The 21,801-nt window shown below is 43.3% G+C and overlaps 1 pseudogene; it reads left to right on the top strand.

Moving 5' to 3' along the window:
* Positions 1-6,180: 6,180 nt before the first annotated feature.
* The window catches only part of LOC129812927 (transmembrane protein 260-like), a 37,125-nt pseudogene continuing 21,504 nt past the window's right edge, over positions 6,181-21,801 (top strand).

Raw genomic sequence — 21,801 nt, 5'->3', positions numbered from 1 at the left:
GAGACAAATAAATGTGAATAGTTGTGGTGTGGTGGGCAAATTTGGGTTTCCTAGCCAAGAGAGATGTTTCAAATAACTAATGAAACATGTTTCAAGCTAGAAAATGGGAAAATACAGAGTAGCAGCAGTTCTGTATTGTCCAACGATCCCCTTGGAGAATTCCTCTGTTGACAACCCTGTTGTTTGGAAGATCACTGGAATCTGTGTGTATTTTAATTACACCACCATTCATCTGTGCATCTATACGGTCTGCCGTAAATCCCCCTTTTCTATGTGCTGGGATTTGTGAGGGTAATGGAACAGACAGTTTAGAAGGAATGCTTCCTGGTGTGCCTGAACGAAGCCCCCCCCCTGCCCTCCCTCATATCCCTCTGCCAGCCCTGCAGCCCAGCGGATAACCAAGCGTGGATTAAGAGTGACATCACATTGAAGAGGTAGCTGAGCTGAGAGTGTGTGTGTGTGTGTGTGTTTAAGACTGATTAGACAGAACCATCTTTGAGTTCTTTAGGTGCTGACACCACTCCACCTCGCCAAGGGTTCAATTTACTGAGGGATCAGACTCATTTATGATAGTAGTGGGATTATTAGCAGTTCAATAGGGCAATTTATTTATTAGGGTAACCCTTCAACTCTGGAACGCGGACACTTGTGAGACATTTAAGGATGCATGTACACCTCATTTCAGAATCATTGAAAGGTACAGTATATTATTGTGCGGTAGCCCGTATTTGAACCTATACATAGATGTAGCTGGACATATAGAACAAGGGATCTAGCTATGCAGCTATAAAATATTGGGAAAGTACAGTATATAATTTACTCCCTAGAATTATGTGGCTACACTTCCCTCACAACCATGTTTTAATGCCATTAAACACTTGACTATTTTAGTCAATTTTATGAACAGATTGTAGAACTGTTCAAATGAATCTGCACCATCTACATTCTACACAAGTGAACACATGATTTGATCTGAGAAGATGCTGACTAATTATCATCGGCTGTATGTTACACTGTGCATATATTAGTGGAGATGCTAATCTCTTCTCTCTCCATCATTTAACAATTTAGAGCCTTTTTCAGCTTGATTGACTGTATCAACAACCCCCATTAGGGAAACAAAGACAAATAAAGCTTCGTTCAGTCATTCTTTAACACCTCACCAGGTTTAAAGGGGGCTCGGATGACCGTGGCGTATAGCTTCTTTCAAAAGGCTCTAAATCCGATAAGGCGGCCGGCTATGTTTGACTTTAGATTTACCTGGTTTGTCAACATTCTTAAGCTGGCCTGGTGTATGGGCTCCCTTGTAATGCATTGTGCTTCCTCCTCTGACTTGTACAGAGTAGTCCATCATTGATTACAAGCTCAAAATCAGGTTAGAAGATACAAAAAAGACAGGGAGTAATGGTCCCCATTCTCAGCATATTGAGCAAACTACAGGACAACCTAGTCTTGCTCTACCCTTTCTTACTCAATTTCCCTAAACATCTATGTTATAAACATCTTCAATCTTCACATTTTATGGAGCCTTATGATTATCATAAGGAAAATTATTTTGACCACACATAAAGAACATACCTAAATATAGGTTAAATAACTTTTTACCTTCAGTCATACATGGCAACCAAAGTGGCTTTATCCAAATATGATAGCCACTAATCACCCTGCAGGGACTGATAAGGGAGGTGGTGGGTGATTGGTGTGGATGGATGTGGTTTGATGGATGTGGTTTGTTTGTTTCACATAAAGACAATACATAAATGTTTTGCTCTAGGCTACTTTTGGTTTGTTTCCTATGATCAATAAAATGTTGATTCCACATGAGGCTTGCCTGGACTCGATCATCAACAGATGACAACGACCGACTGACTGGCTGTATGTGGTTGCCTTAATGGTGGCAAATTACGATCATCAACAGCTGATTGTGCGTAACGACAGAGACAAAGACGCTATAGAAATCTGGTTCGACGTTTGATGAAGCGCTAACAGACTGACATGCCTGTCTACTTAGCCAGTTTATCCTATTGATGCTTTTAAAGGTTGGGACTTTACACATGTAGATCAGCAACGGCAACAGCCCAAAACAGCACCCTTGCACTCGAGGCTAATGGTCAGTCGATAACACTCCTATTTTGCCCAAATATACAGTTGAAGTCGGAAGTTTAAATACACCATAGCCAAATACATTTAAACTCAAATAGATTTCACAATTCCTGACATTTAATCCTCGTAAAAGTTCCCTGTCTTAGGTAAGTTAGGATCACCACTTTATTTTAAGAATGTGAAATGTCAGAATAATAGTAGAGAGAATGATTTATTTCAGCTTTTATTTCTTTCATCACATTCCCAGTGGGTCAGAAGTTTACATACACTCAATTAGTACATATTTTTCCTCCCTCATGATGCCATCTATTTTGTGAAGTGCACCAGTCCCTCCTGCAGCAAAGCACCCCCACAACATGATGCTGCCACTCCGTGTTTCACGGTTGCGATGGTGTTCAGCTTGCAAGCGTCCCCCTTTCCCCTCCAAACATAACGATGGTCATTATGGCCAAACAGTTTTATTTTTGTTTCATCAGACCAGAGGATATTTCTCCAAAAAGTACGATCTTTGTCCCCATGTGCAGCTGCAAACCGTAGTCTGGCTTTTTTACGGCGGTTTTGGAGCAGTGGCTTCTTCCTTGCTGAGCAGCCTTTCAGGTTATGTCGATATAGGACTCGTTTTACTGTGGATATAGATACTTTTGTACCTGTTTCCTCCAGCATCTTCACAAGGTCCTTTGCTGTTGTTCTGGGATTGATTTGCACTTTTCGCACCAAAGTACGTTCATCTCTAGGAGACAGAACGCATCTCCTACCTGAGCGGTTTGACGGCTGCATGGTCCCATGGTGTTTATACTTGCATACTATTGTTTGTACAGATGAACGTGGTACCTTCAGGCGTTTGGAAATTGCTCACAAGGATGAACCAGATTTGTTGAGGTCTACAATTAGTTTTCTGATGTCTTGGCTGATTTCTTTTGATTTTCCCATGATGTCAAGCAAAGAGGCACTGTGTTTGAAGGTAGGCCTTGAAATACATCCACAGGTACACCTCCAATTGACTCAAATTATGTCAATTAGCCTATCAGAAGCTTCTAAAGCCATGACATTCTTTTCTGGAATTTTCCAAGCTGTTTAAAGGCACAGTCAACTTAGTGTATGTAAACTTCTGACCCACTGGAATTGTGACACAGTGAAATAATCTGTTTGGAAACAATTGTTGGAAAATTACTTGCGTCATGCACAAAGTAGATGTCCTAACCGACTTAACAAGAAATTTGTGGAGTGGTTGAAAAACGAGTTTGAATGATTCCAACCTAAGTGAATGTAAACTTCCGACTTCAACTGTATATATAATTTGTTACCTCAGGTAAATGGGGTAATGGGCTCACATCTGTGTGACTCAGTTCGGTGATTCAATTGGCGATAGTCCTCATTGATGTATCAGGTAAGCCTATCCCAGAGATGGGAAACTTTGATGGGGGTGGGGGTCACAAAAAATCTGAACTCATCATGAGGGGCAGCAGTTATGAGCAGATCTGCACACACACATCCATACCCGCACCTAGCCTTTTGGGGCCCTAACTGAAATTGTGTTGCTTACCTTGTGAGCAAAACATTCTACCGGCCACCCTCATGACAGCAGAGCGATTTTTTTATTTTTTACATACATATCTATTTTTTTTTATAAAAAAAAAATGAAAGTTAATTTCCTGCAATTTTGTCATGGGCGTCGAGAAAATTTTACAGTTTTAAAGCAGGTTTGATGCAATTCTACACATTTTGCCAAGGGCGGACTGAAGATTTTGAGATTTATAGCTTATTTCATGCAATTCTACTCATTTAGCCATAGTGTGGAGAGAATTGTTTGACGTTTTGAATATGATATCTGAGTGAGAGTGACTAACGAAATCAGTGTTGGCCACCCGGCAGTGATGTAAAGTACTTAAAACTTCTTATGGCTGCATCCCGCTACCGGTATCGATATGACAGCAGCCAGATAAAGTGCAGGGCGCCAAATAAAAAAAACAGAAATCTCATAATTAACATTCCTCAAACATACATGTGTCTTATATCATTTTAAAGGTAATCTTGTTGTTAATCCCACCAAAGTGTCCGATTTCAAATATGCTTTTCAGCGAAAGCACTACAAACAATTATGTTAGGTCACCATCAAACCACAATAAGCACAGCCATTTTTCCAGCGAAAGATAGTAGTCAGAAAAAGCAGAAAGAGATCAAATTAATCACTAACCTTTGATTATCTTCCTCAGATGACACTCATAGGACTTCATGTTACACAATACATGCATGTTTTGTTTGATAAAGTTCATATTTATAAAATAAATGTAAAATCTGAGTTTACATTGGCTCGTTAGATTCACTAGTTCCAAAAACATCCAGTGATAGTGCATAGCCACATCGTTTCAACAGAAATACTCATCATAAATGTAGATGATAATACAAGTTATACACATGGAATTATAGATATACCTCTCCTTAATGCAACCGCTCTGTCAGATTTCAAAAAAACTTTACGGAAAAAGCAAATCATGCAATAATCTGAGACAGAGCTCAGAACAATAGCCAAATTAGCCGCCATGTTGGACTCAACAGAAACCAGAAAATACATGATAAATGTTTCCTTACCTTTGATGAACTTCATCAGAATGCAGTCATAGGAATCCCTGGTCCACAATAAATGCTTGATTTGTTCGATAATGTCTGTTATTTATGTCCAATTAGCTACTTTGGTTCGTGCCTTCGGTAAACAATTCCAAAGTCAGAAAGCGCCTCCACTATAACGTGAGGAAATGTCCAAATATCAGGTATTTCAGTTTTTTATTTTGAATATACACTGCTCAAAAAAATAAAGGGAACACTTAAACAACACAATGTAACTCTAAGTCAATCACACTTCTGTGAAATCAAACTGTCCACTTAGGAAGCAACACTGATTGACAATAAATTTCACATGCTGTTGTGCAAATGGAATAGACAAAAGGTGGAAATTATAGGCAATTAGTAAGACACCCCCAAAAAAGGAATGGTTCTGCAGGTGGTGACCACACACCACTTCTTAGTTCCTATGCTTCCTGGCTGATGTTTTGGTCACTTTTGAATGCTGGCGGTGCTTTCACTCTAGTGGTAGCATGAGACGGAGTCTACAACCCACACAAGTGGCTCAGGTAGTGCAGTTCATCCAGGATGGCACATCAATGCGAGCTGTGGCAAAAAGGTTTGTTGTATCTGTCAGCGTAGTGTCCAGAGCATGGAGGCGCTACCAGGAGACAGGCCAGTACATCAGGAGACGTGGAGGAGGCCGTAGGAGGGCAACAACCCAGCAGCAGGACCGCTACCTCCGCCTTTGTGCAAGGAGGTGCACTGCCAGAGCCCTGCAAAATGACCTCCAGCAGGCCACAAATGTGCATGTGTCTGCTCAAACGGTCAGAAACAGACTCCATGAGGGTGGTATGAGGGCCTGACGTCCACAGGTGGGGGTTGTGCTTACAGCCCAACACCGTGCAGGATGTTTGGCATTTGCCAGAGAACACCAAGATTGGCAAATTCGCCACTGGCGCCCTGTGCTCTTCACAGATGAAAGCAGGTTCACACTGAGCACATGAGCACATGTGACAGACGTGACAGAGTCTGGAGACGCCTTGGAGAACGTTCTGCTGCCTGCAACATCCTCCAGCATGACCGGTTTGGCGGTGGGTCAGTCATGGTGTGGGGTGGCATTTCTTTGTGGGGCCGCACAGCCCTCCATTTGCTCGCCAGAGGTAGCCTGACTGCCATTAGGTACCGAGATGAGATCCTCAGACCCCTTGTGAGACCATATGCTGACACATGCACATTTGGGGCCTGCTGGAGGTCATTTTGCAAGGCTCTGAATAGGCTAGCTAGCTCACATGGTTGGCTAGGCTACGTTAGCTAGGCTGTGTTTTAAAGATTGAAATAGCTACTTTGGCAACAAACAAGAAATATATTTGTAAATAGAGTTCGGGGTGTTAGCATTGACACCTAAAGCTAGCTAGCGATCTACTCATTGTTTCAGTGATAGCCAGCTAGCTTAGCTTTCCGGTTAATTGTGCATGCAGTTAACAATTCGTGTTTGTTTTCGCTGTCTGACTAGCCATGGTGGTGGAGCAGAGAACCTGGCGGCTGACTGGCGCCTGTGTCGCGGCTCTTTACTTTACCTGCCCTGCACGCAAAAGGCTGTCCCCGGAGGAGACTCAGGTTAAGCTTATGCAGCCATGGTTTATCAAATTGTATTGGTCGCATACACATGGTTAGCAGATGTTATTACGAGTGTAGCGAAATGCTTCTGCTTCTATATCTGACAGTGCAGCAGTATCTAACAATTCCACAACAACCCTAATATCTAACAAATTCCACAACAAAACTTAATACACACAATCTAGTAAAAGAAAACCTAAGATCTAATAAATCCCTCAACAAAACCTCATACACAGGAATGGGATGAGAATATATAAGTATAAAATATATGGATGAGCAGTGACAGATCAGCAAAGATGCAATAGATAGTAATGAATAGATAGTGAAGGATACAGTATATACATATGAGATGAGTAATTTGAGATATGTAAACATTCTTAAAGTGGCATTATTAAAGTGACTAGTGTTCCATTTATTAAAGTGGCCAATGATATCAAGTCTGTAGGTAGGCAGCTGCCTCTGTGCTAGTGGTGGCTGTTTAACAATCTGATGGCCTTGAGATAGACGCTGCTTTTTAGATCTCTCTGTCCCAACTCTGATGCACATGCACTGACCTCGCCCTCTGGATGGAAGTGGGGTGAACAGGTAGTGGCTCGGGTGGTTATTGTCCTTCTTGATGATCCGTTTTTGCCTTCCTTATCAGTGACTGGTGGTGACCTATCATCTACTCATGATCTAACAAATTCTACAGGTACGTTAGTACTGCCATGGTTAAGGATAACTCCATGGACGTTAAAGGGAAAATAGGTATTCATGGTGTGTGAGCGAATAACTGCATCAACTTTTTCAGTGTGCCTGCAGAAGTATTGTAGCTAATGTGAGTTGAGTTCCCTACTCTTTGCATTCAAATGTTCTCCACATATCTATATAGGCTACTCTGATACATCCAGAAAGTTTTCTATTATATTCAGTGTACAGCTTTTTGGTGGTGACATCCCAGTGCGTTGAGTCTTCTCTTGATATGAGCTGCCTGCGTGCAGTGCTGTTCAGTGGTCGTGGTGCTGGATTGGCGATAAAGTCCTTTGATGCTATACTGTCCATGGTGCTGAATGTTTTTCATGCGTCCATGGAAACATACTGTAAACATCTATGCAGTTTTATAGGCCTACTTGATCAAATGCAAGTCAAATTCAATGCAATTTACTACTTCTACCAAATCTGCTATTTGTGGTTTCTTGGGCTCCCTCTGTCTCTTTAGGTGCTTACTTTAAAAACGTTCCTATCAGAGGGGATTATTTTGGCATAAAGTTAAGGTTGGCAGTGCATATTAATTTGGTGATAAAGTATATTTTTCATTATAATTATGACAATGAAGCGACAAGGAGCTGCGTCTAAAGTTGTTCAGTAATGTATTCAGCAAGCAGAGGTGTCTCTCTGCCTGCCTGCTGGCTGAGACAGGGAATTACTTCAGTGTCAGGATTACTGACGCATAGATGATCATGGATGGGGGACTGTGACATCTATTATTCTACCACAGTATTTTTGTCAGGCTTTAGCGTCAAAAGCCTCCTCTCTTCCACCATTTGCATTGTTAATAACATTGTGAGGGTCTATTTCCTTAGAGAAACTGCAATTCCTTCAAAAAACTCTCAATAAGAACAAGATCCAAACATTTCTCTCTCTAAGAAAAATGGTTTTGTGTTGTCTTACTTTACCAAGTTTAACATTTAAACTCGATGTACAGTAGCTACTAAAATGCCTAATTATAAGCACTGTTGTTACAGAGATAAATCAATGGTTGTTTAGTGTAGGTAGGCTGTAGTTTATATGTTGTTGCAGGGATAATTGCAGGTACTCTTGATGCATGGTAACAAATGTCAATACTAAATCCTCTTTTGATTATGATTTCATGCCCAGTGTAAGTAGGCTGCAGACTGTACAAGTAGGCTGCAGACTGTACAAGTAGGCATCAGACTGTGCTTAGAAAGAACATACCTGTAGGTTCTGAGACAGTGAAAGTGGACTTGGTGACATGAATGCTTTGCTCAGTAGGTTTGTGTAGCCATGGCATACATTTTGCAAAGAGGAAGTACATTGAAACTGCATTTTGCAAAATGGAACTATTTTGAAAAACCAAAACCTGGGCCAGATATGGGGGGGGGGGGGGGGGGGGGGGAGGAGAAAAACCCTGAGTAGCCCTGCTGGTCGTGCTGCTGCCGAGCGGCTGGGGCCTTAGAAAAGACGTCCAGCCCCTTCTCCACAGCAGTTAGGGATGGTGCAGGATGCCCGCTCTGATAGTGCCAGCTGAACACCCTTCCCAATTCTTCAGGTCTCCGTGTCCTAATCTCTTTAGGTGTGATGCGCCCCAGAGAGGCTTGAGCGCAGCCCCGCAGGAACGCTGTTGTCTAGGAATGTGGAGTGTGGAAATGACCGGGATTATGGGAAGACTGGTGTGGGTGCCCATGCTCTGCTATCACAAAGACTCTTGGCATCCATGCTGCTACCCTGTCGACTGATATATTTTCCCATTTTAGTAATGGGGCCGTAGCAGTGACTCTCTGCATCTGCCACTCTGATGTTCTGCCCTTATATTTGTTAGAATTTGATGTTGGTGTGTAAAAGTGCACAATGTGGAATATGTCGTTTTGTGTGAAATTGATGGAGGATGAGAGAGTGATGAGAAATTATGGCAGGAAGTTCTTATGCCAGGTGAAATGGACCAATGGAAATATTTGAGCTGTGCAGTTGAATAGGGTTGTGGTTTCATGGCCTATTAAACTGATAAGACTGAGGGTGCTTCATGCTCCAGAAACTCAAATGTGATGATGCAGTGTATCACAGAGGTTAAATGCAAATGAAATTATCCTGCAATGTTCTGTAATTTTGGTATTGCATCAAAACCCCAGTTCTTGCAATTCAATAATTTCTGGTAAATATAGCATAGAACTGGAATAACTAACTATTTACAACTATATAGCCCACCGATTTTTATTGCAAATTGACCACATTCAATACCATCAATACAATTACATATAGACATTTTCTACAATATTTGGAAAGAATCTTATCCACAGTAATGTATTGTTCAAGTTATTTCATGCAAAACCGTAATGCAAAAATGACAATTCTCATTTTTAAATAAAGAAAAATGTGACTTTAGCCCCCCTCAAAAAATAAAAAAACATAATATGTATAGATACAGTGCATTCGGAAAGTATTCAGACCCCTTGACTTTTTCTACATTTTGTTGCGTTACAGCCTTATTCTAAAATTGATTAAATAGTTTTCCCCCCTCATCAATCTAAACACAATACCCCATAATGACAAGGCAAAAACAGGTTTTTAGACATTTGAGCAAATGTATTAAAAAATTCAACCTGGAAATATCACATTTACATAAGTATTCAGACCCTTTACTCAATACTTCGTTGAAGCACCTTTGGTAGCGATTACAGCCTCGAGTCTTCTTGGGTATGACACTACAAGCTTGGCACACCTGTTTTTGTGCTATTTCTCCCATTCTGCAGGATCTCTGCAGATCCTTTCAAGCTCTATCAGGTTGGATGGGGAGCCTCGCTGCACAGCTATTTTCAGGTCTCTCCAGAGATGCTTGATCAGGTTCAAGTCCAGCCTCTGGCTGGGCTCTCAAGAACATTCAGAGAAGCCACTCCTTCGTTGTCTTGGCTGTGTGCTTAGGGTCGTTGTCCTGTTGGAAGGTAAACCTTCGCCCCAGTCTGAGGTCCTGAGTTCTCTGGAGCAGGTTTTCATCAAGGATCTCTTTGTACTTTGCTCCGTTCATCTTTCCCTCGAACCTGACTAGTCTCCCAGTCACTGCCGCTGAAAAACATTCCCACAGCATGATGCTGCAACCACCATGCTTCATCGTTGGAATGGTGCCAGGTTTCCTCCAGACGTGGCACTTGGCATTCAGGCCAAAGAGTTCAATCTTGGTTTCGTCAGAGAATCTTGTTTCTCATGATCTGAGAGTCCTTTAGGTGCCTTTTGGCGAACTCCAAGTGGGCTGGCGTGCCTTTTACCAAGGAGTGGCTTCTGTCTGGCCACTCTACCATAAAGGCCTGATTGGTGGAATGCTGCAGAGATGGTTGTCCTTCTGGAAGGTTTTCCCAGCTCCATAGAGGAACTCTGGAGCTCTGTCAGAATGACCATCGGGTTGGTCACCTCCCTGACCAAAGCCTTTCTCCCCCGATTGCTCAGTTTGGCCAGGCAGCCAGCTCTAGGAAGAGTCTTGGTAGTTCCAAACTTTTTGAGGCCACTGTTCTTGGGGACCTTCAATGCTGCAGAAATGTTTTTATACCCTTCCCCAGATCTGTGCCTTCGACATAATCCTGTCTCAGAGCTCTACGGACAATTCCTTTGATCTCATGGCTTGGTTTTTTCTCTGACATACACTGTCAACTGTGGGACCTTATATAAACAGGTGTGTGCCTTTCCAAATCATGTCCAATCAATTGCATTTACCACAGATCGACTCAATCAAGTTGTAGAAACATCTCAAATATGATCAATGGAAACAGGATGCATCTGAGCTCAGTTTCGAGTGTCATAGCAAAGAGTCTGATTACTTATGTAAATAAAGTATCTGTTTTTAATTTGTAATAAATGTTTAAAAAAAATGAAAAATCTTTTTTACCAGAGGTCTGAATGCTTTCCGAATGCACTCTATGTATTTATGTGTGTGTGTGTGTTATATATATATATATATATATATATATATATATATATATATATATATATATATATATATATATACATATATATATATATATATACATATATATATATATATATATATATATATATATATATATATATATATATATATATATATATATATTGCACCAGCAGAGGGTGCTATGTAAGACCCACATATTTATCAATTTCATCTGAACAGAATTTAAATTTTCATGAGTGGGAGATGCAAACATTGATGAAAAATCGGTTTAATTGAATGCGCTTTGGGTGTATTCTGGCACATGGGTTTGTGCCCAAAATGATCTGAGGCAGCCTTAAATAGCGTCGTGGGTTGTATGCAGTTTACGCTGCACAGAGGTAGAGACAGTTAGAAACTTTGCAACCAGCTCGTGTCCTTAAGCTTACCTCATCATGCTTTCATTGTCACCAATACTGTCTCTGTTTCTGTGTCCTCTGTGGACCAAAGGAGAGGCTGGGAGTGTGGGAACAGAGAGAAAGGAATAGAAAGAGAGGAAGAGCAGGGACCTGGTGCATGGGGAGGACTGGAATCAATACTCTCAGATCAGCCTACGTGTATGCCTTTGTGGCAGAGCATTGGGGAGGGAGTGTTATGGTGCGTGTAAGTGTGTGTGGCGGAGATGGGAGTAGTGGTGTGTGTGTGAGGGGGGAGGGGGGAGTCAGGGGAGAAGCAAGAGATGAAGAGAATGAGCGTGCCGCTTAGGAAATGTCACACTGGGAAGATTTGCAGGTTTTGATCCAGGCAAATTAATGCAAAACCCCAGTGCAAGTATTTGATTTGGGAAAAACTTTGGAGGAGACTCATCTCTTAATAATAATGATTGGGTTTACATTCATTTCCTCCCCTATTCACTTCCACAGGAGAGATGATCACCGCTGCTTGTGAGCTGGGGGTAAGAATTAGCCGTATTGTTTAATCAATTCACTCATTAACTCTTATAAGCATTAAGGGAGTTTAATTAAGCATGGGCAGAAAGCAGATTAATTTACTTTAAGTCCACATTTTTCGCCCAATCTTTTCAATACACTTATTTTACCAAGTTAGAAGTGGAGAATGCTATAATTTGCATCCCGTTTTTAAAATCCAATTAAAGTCAATGGTAAGGCGATGGCTTTTGTAGGCTTTGCCTTATGTAGGGTATAAGGCTTATTATATCCACCCCTTTTTTTGTGTATGTGTGTGTAAGCCGCGAAGAATGAACTAAATCGGGTTAACAGTTATAATAAGTTGTATTATTTAATAAAGTTTATTACGCCGCTGTGATCCTTTTAGGGAGGCTGTGTCAGTGTCACTATGCCAGTAATCCTGTCGTTAGTGCCGCAGTCCGTGTGGCCTTCCCGTCTGCCTGTCAGGCCTCCCCAGGGTTCGGAGGACCTCCCTGGGCCCAGGGCCGCCGGCCCTTCCCTCCAATCCCCAGGGCTCTGGAGCTCTCTCTGCCCACAGCTTCCCGTGGCCTTGGTGCCCCTCCGCTGTCCTTTCATTCTTTAACTATGAGCCTGTCCGTCTAAATCTGCTCCAACATCCCCTCTTTCCTACCTCCACCTCATGTTCACCTGCCTGCCTGTCTGACACAACCATCTGTTTACCAAACTGGGATTTTTGAATGTCTTCCCTTATTTTCTTTCTTTCTTTGCTGTCTGTCCACTTTCCTCTCTCTCATTGTTCGCTCTTGGGCTCCTCCCCTTTCACTCTTCCGTTAAACCACCCACTCATCCTCTCCTTGTCTCTTTCCCTTTGACCATTCCTTTACATCACTAGCTTTAAAAGCTCCTCCAGTCTCTCCTCAGACCTGGCTGGTTGTTGTGGACCTGGCCAGGGGTCATTGACCTTGGCAGTGTCCGTGATGATTGGTGGGGTAATCACACTCTCACCTCTCAGTGGTGGCTCCATTTGAAGGGCTGGCCCTGCTCCCTGGCTGGCCCAGCTTTATCAGTGCCAGGGAATGAGTCTGTGTGTAATGACTGAGCCCTTATCGGCCTGGAGAAGACTTAGCGGCTAATTGCAGTGATTTCTGGGATCCCCAGGGCGGGAGTGGCTGCGGCACCGAGGTAGTTTGGGTCCAGGGCTGGCGAGCACCACGTGCTGCAGCACGGACTCCAGAGAGGTGCCTTGTCCTTGGGAAGTGATGAGGGGAGGAAGAGGAAGAGGAATGGGTTGTGTAGACAGAGAGAGAGAAGAAAGAGGGTTGGGAGGCCCTCTCATTGTGGGGTCAATCAGTGGTCACGTCACACAGTAACACTATGGATCTCTAGGCCAGGCCTGCCACTCCATCCATCCCTTCACCTCTACCACCGGTCCCCAGGGTCACACTCACTGCAGACAAAGGTGCAGCTCACGTACAGCGCTGGTCGCAGTGGGGCTCATTAAAATGACAGGCTTTCATTACCCTTCTACCCTCTCTCCCTTTCATCCTGCCTCAGCCCCATGCCCCCTCTCCTTCCCTCACTGTATTCTTCCACCACACTTCATTTTGCACTCCTCAAACTCTTTAGCCTGATATCCAGGGCCAAGAGTATTTCCTGAATTGACCGGGAAAAACATCTACCTCGATGTTCTCAGTCTGGGACTGATAGCTGGCTTTCTCCGGTCTCTCTCTTCATAATCCCTCCCCTGGTTCCTGACGTGTCCTCTCTCTGTGTTGGTCGGGGCAGGTGGCTCACCCCCCGGGCTACCCATTACCCAGTCTTCACCCTGCTGGCGCTCCTGGCTCTGTTCCTGCTGCCCTGCCTCTCCATGGCTCCGGCCCACAGTGTCAACCTACTGAGCAGCCTGCCGGGGCCAGCAGGGCCCTCTGCTTCACTGTCTGCAGGTAGGACTACAATTTAACGCCAAGGTCAGGCGTTCTCCTGGTCAGGCCACCTAGTCAGTGAAAACTCCTGGCTATTCTCATTATAGTCAATATGATTAGTCTGCTGTATCCAATAGTGCTGTAACTCTGGTATTCTGCAGTGACCTGTCTGTTAATGGACCGCCGCGAAAATAGTAGGCTTGAAGGTCAATGTTACATTCAAATCTCCTATCATCACATCTAAGCCATTATGACGCCAATGTCGATAAAAATTCGCAAATCACCTTGTTTGGAGGTACACAAACTCCCTCTCGTCATGAGCTGTCAGGCCGTTACCGAGAACCACATACCGGATTTTTAACAGGGTCGTTAGCATTAGGAATAAGGCAATTTCTTGCCCCATCTTAGTGCAATATCTAGGCCTCGGATAAGGAGACTACAGCATCCATAAAGCGACCATTAGACTTGCCACCTTTCAGACTGAATAAGCTTGTAGGGGCAACAGTTTTGATTTAAATTGATCATTTATGCTCTCACCTGCCAATAGAAAACCAGCTATGTGCTACCTTTTTGTAGCATTTCTGACAAAGCTCATATCTTTTTCAGCCAAAGCTTAGAGTTCTAACACCAGGTCAAGCAACTTGGTTGCTCGGCAACTCACAGGTGCTGCTTCACCAGGCTGCCAATCATAAGAAGTGTATGAGAACAAACCTAGGCTACTGTAGATAGCTAGCTATATGGTGGTTTTTAAGCTGAGGTTTATCAATAAATGCAAACAGATCATTTGATTAGCTAGGTAGCTATCTAGCTAATGTTAGTTAGTTAGCTCACGTCCAAATTCCAGTGCTACATTTTCCCACAAAACATAGCTAGCTAGTCTGCCTGACACATTTCACTGTCAGAAAGGACACAACTCAAACTGAGAATTGCTAGCTAACTCCACATGTAAACAGTGCCTTAGTTGTACACTACTGCAGTGTGCAAATGCAAGATTTTTAGCATCAGAAAAACTCACCAGCTTTCTAGCATCCATAATAAATTCCAGTACGCTCCTTCACTTGTCGTCTTGAAATTTTTATCCAAATATATGCCAAACTAGCAACTCTGCCACGTGTTGGATCTTTGTCAACAACTCTGCCGTGCACAGCTCTAGGGGAGGGGGCTTTGATTACATTTTTTTATTATTTTTTTTTATTTCACCTTTATTTAACCAGGTAGGCTAGTTGAGAACAAGTTCTCATTTGCAACTGCGACCTGGCCAAGATAAAGCATAGCAGTGTGAACAGACAACAACACAGAGTTACACATGGAGTAAACAATAGACAAGTCAATAACATGGTAGAAAAAAGAGAATCTATATACAATGTGTGCAAAAGGCATGAGGTAGGCAATAAATCGAATAATTACAATTTAGCAGATTAACACTGGAGTGATAAATCATCAGATGATCATGTGCAAGAAGAGATACTGGTGTGCAAAAGTGCAGAAAAGTAAATAAATAAAAGCAGTATGGGGGTGAGGTAGGTAAATTGGGTGGGTAGTTTACAGATGGACTATGTACAGCTGCAGCGATCGGTTAGCTGCTCGGATAGCAGATTTTTAAAGTTGTTGAGGGAGATAAAAGTCTCCAACTTCAGAGATTTTTGCAATTCGTTCCAGTCGCAGGCAGCAGAGAACTGGAAGGAAAGGCGTCCAAATGAGGTTTTGGCTTTAGGGATGATCAGTGAGATACACCTGCTGGAGCGCGTGCTACGGGTGGGTGTAGCCATCGTGACCAGTGAACTGAGATAATGCGGCACTTTGCCTAGCATAGCCTTGTAGATGACCTGGAGCCAGTGGGTCTGACGACGAACATGTAGCGAGGGCCAGCCGACTAGGGCATACAGGTCACAGTGGTGGGTCGTATAAGGTGCTTTAGTAACAAAACGGATGGCACTGTGATAAACTGCATCCAGTTTTCTGAGTAGAGTATTGGAGGCTATTTTGTAGATGACATCGCCGAAGTCGAGGATCGGTAGGATAGTCAGTTTTACTAGGGTAAGTTTGGCGGCGTGAGTGAAGGAGGCTTTGTTCCGGAATAGAAAGCCGACTCTAGATTTGATTTTGATATACATACATGTATAGGATGCATAACTCTGCAACGCTGTAGGCTAGAAACAAGCTGTAAAAGGCACAAGAAAGACACACCTCTAGTGTAAATGGAGATATATTTGTTTAGTCTCTATGGCTGAGTTATATGACTTTCAAAAGTGAATGACTTAAAACAGTTTTCTTTCTTTTTACTTGAGCGATCACCTTCTGAAAACTGCAGACAATTACTTTTGACTATAAATGGTAAATTCTACACATACTTTAATCGTTAGTTCAACTTTTATTTTAGATATTAGAGGGCAACAGCCAACAGACCAGGGTTTAAACCAGCAACCCTTGCAGTTATGCAAGTACACCACCTGTGCCATTAAGGTCCAGACCTTTTGTCAGATGCCGCATTACAGGTTACAATAGCACTGCTAATGACAGCCTTTTGGTTGCTTAAAAATCAGGCTTTGCATTTGGAAATGTTTTAGAATGTTCCTTTAAAAGAAAATCACCCTCCGATGTAAAAAACATGGAAATAAAAAACAAACCTTGTTTTTAATAGATAATGTAGGTTTAGGTTGGCCTAATAACTAACCTGGACAATTACTAAATGAGCCAACAAATGGGATTTTATCACAACATTTCAACTCCCAAAGAGCAGTTCTTCATAGCATAATTCTGTAATCCAACTGACGTTTGCATCTTGCTGCTTAGAGAAAGGGTTGGTGATATTTGTGTGTAGTCTCTTTCAGCTAGTAGTGTTTCTGATCCCCTGTTCTGTATTCAGAACAGAGTCTCACCACACTCCTCACCCACAAACATACCCAGCCTGTTTACCCATTGCCCTCCCATTGTCACTGTGTGTTTGTGTGTCACGCCCCCTCCAAGTGCCTGACCCCCCTCTTATCGCCCAGCATGCTCCCAATCCTGACATGGCACGATTTCTAATCTTTCCCCTTCTGCCCTCCTGGGTCTAAGATGGACAGGATCACCACTCCTCCCTTGCTATCACCACTCCTCCCTCGCTGTCCCTCCCTCCCTCAATCATGAGCTCAGAATGTGTTATGTTACTGTGGCTCTGCACATTCCCATGCCACCCCGCCTGTGGTGGTCCTCCTACAGCTCAGCCTGCCTGCTGTCCCGATCCTGAAAGGAATCTTTTCCACTCTCTCTCTTTGTGTGCGTTTATCTCACACCGTCGGGCTGGCATACCTTGCATAACCGTTTTCTGATTGAGGTAGTTTCCTACTTGTGTGCACTGTGCACCATTGGTGGCAGTTTACTGTTAGAATGTTTTCCCTTTGACATAGTTTTACATTTTACAAGGCCCATTTATGCATGCAGTGCTATTTTAAATATATACCATACTCTGTGTTTGATTTACTGTTCCAACAAATTAGTTGTGGCATATGTTAAACTGTTTTAGCACAGATACAGTACCTATCAGCAAGCTGTTTTGGGCCAGAGAAAGCAGGTGATACAGGGCTGGGAGTGTAACTGCTCCCATGTGGGCTGCAGTGGGCTGGGTCCAATATCTGTGTGCTTGGCCGGTGGTGGGCTAGGTGGCAGGTGTGCTGGAGGGGTCAGGGTACAGGGTTAGCCCTGCTTGAGGCTGGAGCAGGACAGTGGCTGAGGAGGAAGTGCTCTCCCCATGTGGACTTGCCCTCAGCCCGGACTGACTGACTGCAGCCTTAGCCCCTGCCCTGCCTCTCCCTTTCCTTTCCACTCTTACTCACTGCTCTGGAGCTGTTCTGTTGTGGTTTGGGCTCTGTGGATCTCTTTCTCTGAGTCTCTGTCTCTCTGATATGGACTCAACTCCATTTTGTAATTTGTTTTATAAACGATCAATAGCACCATTTCACTAAGCTCTGGCTAGCCACTTCCATACTGTGATTTCTGGAGCCAGCAGCTATGCATGCTGTCTGAAGATATTTGGACCACAGCGCATGCAAAGTGCAGCCCTGTTTGTAATCTCTAAGGATTTAGATCCAATTTTGGATTATAGTTAGACTAAGTGAAAAGTCATTATGTAGACCCCCCCCCACCCCCCCACTGGGCTGATGTGCACTGAGGACTTCAGCCAGAGCACCAACCCGCACCCTGTAAGCTCTTAAGTATGTATAATCTAGCTTTTCAATTTGAAAAATAGGCATAAAAGGTTTTAGTCATTATCTGTTTGGGGCTTGGTTTGGGTTTAGCCTGTGGCTGGAGTTCAGCTGGCAACTTGGTGTGGTACTGGTAGGGTTTGAGGGGGCAAGGGGGTAGATGGTTTCCGGAATGGTTGTCTGGGGACCTTGGGTGCTTCACCCGTGCCTGTTAGGGTGGCAGAGATGGCATGCTACGCCCCTGTGGGGGTCCCTCCGGCCAGACCGGTCCTTCAGACTATATGCCAAACCTGACCAGTCTGCACTTCCTACCTGCCTAGCCCTCTCAGAGACATTTAGGTTAAGCTCTATAAGTGGAATTGTAGTAATACCTAGAAAATGGCAGTTATTGGCATTTCCCCTGGTTTGTATCAATTTCCATAAGTTTTGTTTGTACCCCAGCAGAATTTTGAGAGTGGTTATGGAAGTGGGTGCACCAGAGGAATAGTCCGTTTTAAATGCATAGGGACATAGTATCAATTGTCTGCAGACCTATTGCATTCAAGTTATTACATGTTATGCACTTTATTTAAAAAAATTTGACTTGAAATGTTAGTTTCTCACGAACATTAAATTGCAAGACCTTGAAATTTGTCTGGGATATTGCCAACATAGCAAGCCTTTGATGTATCAATTTAAATTAGTTGGACAGATTGCCGTGTTTAATGTGGTGGAATGTAAGTTGATAGGCTTGGAAGCCATTTCTCCCTAAACTGCCAGTTGCATAAGTTTAAAATGTAGCACTTAGCTTCCCTTTGATTTGTCAATTACAGCACATGGCTTGATCACATGGTTTGATGGCCAAATTGCACATCTCTTTATGTTTTCACACCAGGACTTGATAGGCCTTTGAAGATGGTGGCCATGATGATAATAATTAGTATCGATTGCACTTGAAATTTCATAGGAATAATATGTGGCCCTATCAGTCTTAGATGATAATCCAGAGAGCTCAGTATTTGGTGCTCCCTCATTTCACAGTTTATCTGCTAAAGCTCCTTTGAAACTGTGCTACCTGAGAGGAATCTCTCTCACTTCAGAGAGAGAGAGAGCACACAGACACAACCAGAGGAGCGCTAAAACAATAACAACATTGTCTGTTACAACCACTAACATCCAACAATCAGCACTTTTGACACGTTGTGTAATAGTAAGATTATAAAACAACAGGATTCCTGAGGCTCACCAAATGGGCCCCATACCCCTCCCTTGTCCCAAAGGTACACCTGCGAGACACTCAACTGCCAATAGCAGGCCTCTGTGGACCAGCTGATAACTCAGTGGACCGGCAGGGGCGGGCGGTGTGCCAGACCCTGCCTAGTGCCCAGTGCTGTGGCCCAGGCCCCTTAAAAGGGCCTCCACCACATGGTCCTGATGGTGCACCCCCTTCCCCGTTGCTGCTCCCTCAGATGGGTTGTTTTTCCACGGGGCTGAGGCTGCTGGAGGGACGTGTGTGGCGGGGTCATCACTGGATCAGTCTGTGTGTGTCTTTTTGGGTGCTTATGTGTGTTTTTGTCTGGAGTTTTATAGAGGTTAACAGCTGAACATCCCCCTCTATCCCCATCCGCTACCCCCCCCCTGCCAGTGGCCAGGCAGACCCTATCTTTCACATCTGTTGTGGTCAGGCGCTCAGTGTTCAGAGCCATAGCTTCTCTCAACCATAGGTTGAAGAGGGTAGTTGTATTGTTTGATAACCTATTTAAAAGCTATGTTTGGACCTTTGCCCTGTCTGTATGATATCCTACTGTCTCCTAAGACATGAGGCCTCCTGCTCCTCTCACCCCCATCCTCAGCATGACCAATGGTTCCCCCCAGGACTCATTCTGTAATGCAGTTAAAAAGATGTTTAATGAAGATGTTATTTCCTCATTACTGGCAGTGGGATGGGGTAGGAGGGGGGTAGAGTGGGGTAGATAGACAGCATAACAAAGTACCAGTTTTAATATTCCCCTCGCCCGTGGGCCTGAGATTGTGTCGGCCTCGGACGTCAATATTACATCCCTCACCCACCACAGGCAGTCTTAATAAGGCACCAGGCTAGAAGATGGATCAGACTTGGCAATTACAATTCTTCCAGAATGAGTTCATGGAATCTGTAGAGCAACATTTATATATCAGTGGTGGCTGCCTAATGACTTTGTTAAAATAGCAGCAGCAGCTGTATACAAATGGCTTTCTATGAATCGCATAAACATAGGATTTCTGTAATTTGTTTTTTTCTGTTTTATGTAATTTTTGTGTGTTGGTCTGGAGATTAAGATGGCATTATGGGACAAATTGTCATATCATAGGCTGCATTGTTTGAGCAGGATTGTGGTGATTAATTTTGCACGCGCGTTCGGGCGGGCACTCTCCTGGAGGAGGGGTGTCTGAGCCTCATTCCGCTCTCAGGTCCATTTTACCTCTCTCCTCTTCTCATCTCTCCTCTCTTTGCTGCTGTTGCTGCCTCTGCCTGATTGGAGAGTTTAAACAGAAATGGGTACACATTGAGGAAGGTTAGTTTACTAGCTGTTGGAAGGCACAAACTAGGCATTATGAATACATTTACTATGTTTTAATAATTATATACAGTACCAGTCAAAAGTTTGGACACCTACTCAGTCTAGGGTTTTTCTTTATTTTTACTTTTTTCTACATTGTAGAAAAGCAGTGAAGACATCAACACTATGAATTAACACCAATGGAATCATGTAGTAACTTAAATAAGAGTAACTCAAAATATATTTTATATTTCAGATTCTTCAAAGTAGCCACCCTTTGCCTTGATAACAGCTTTGCACACTCTTGGCATTCTCTCAACCAGCTTCATGATGTAGTCACCTGGAATGCATTTCAATTAACAGGTGTGCCTTGTTAAGTTAATTTGTGGAATTTCTTTCCTCAATGCGTTTGATCCAATCTGTTGTGTTGTGACAAAGTAGGGGTGGTATACAGAAGATAGCCCTATTTGGTAAAAGGCAAGTCATATTATGGCAATAACAGCTCAAACAAGCAAAGAGAAATTACAGCCCATCATTACTTTAAGACATGAAGGTCAGTCAATCCGGACAATGTCAAGAACTTTGAACGTTTCTTCAAGTGCAGTCACAAAAACCATCAAGCACTTTGATGAAAGGGAAAGGGGGTGATACCTAGTCAGTTGTACAACTGAATGCCTTCAACTGAAATGTGTCGTCTGCATTTAACCCAACCCAACCGTCAGAATCAGAAAGGTGTGGGGGGCTGCCTTAATCGACATCCATGTCTTCAACCAAACTGGCTCTCATGAGGACTGCCACAGGAAAGAAAGATCCAGAGTTACCTCTGCTGCAGAGGATAAGTTCATTAGAGTTACCAGCCTTAGATTGCAGCCCAAATAAATGCTACAGAGTTCAAGTAACACACATCTCAACATCAACTGTTCAGATGAGACTGTGTGAATCAGGCCTTCTCGGTCAAATTGCTGCAAAGAAACCACCACTAAAGGACAACAATAAGAAGAGACTTGCTTGGGCCAAGAAAATTAGACTAGTGGAAATCCGTCCTTTGGTCTGATGAGTCCAAATGTGAGATTTTTGCTTCCAACCACCGTGTCTTTGTGAGACGCAGAGTAGGTGAACGGACGATCTCTGCATGTGTAGTTCCCACCGTGAAGCACGGAGGCAGTTTGGGGGTGCTTTGCTGGTGACACTGTCAGTGATTTATTTAGAATTCAAGGCACACTTAACCCACATGGCTACCACAGCATTCTGCAGTAATACGCCATCCCATCTGGTTTGCGCTTAGTGGGACTATTATTTGTTTTTCAACAGGATAATGACCCAACACGCCTCCAGGCTGTGTAAGGAATATTTGAC

Source organism: Salvelinus fontinalis, chromosome 16 (assembly GCF_029448725.1).
Source record: "Salvelinus fontinalis isolate EN_2023a chromosome 16, ASM2944872v1, whole genome shotgun sequence".
Taxonomy (NCBI): Eukaryota; Metazoa; Chordata; class Actinopteri; order Salmoniformes; family Salmonidae; genus Salvelinus; species Salvelinus fontinalis.
The sequence above is the reverse complement of the archived record's forward strand: the minus strand, read 5'-3'. Positions and strand labels throughout refer to the sequence as shown.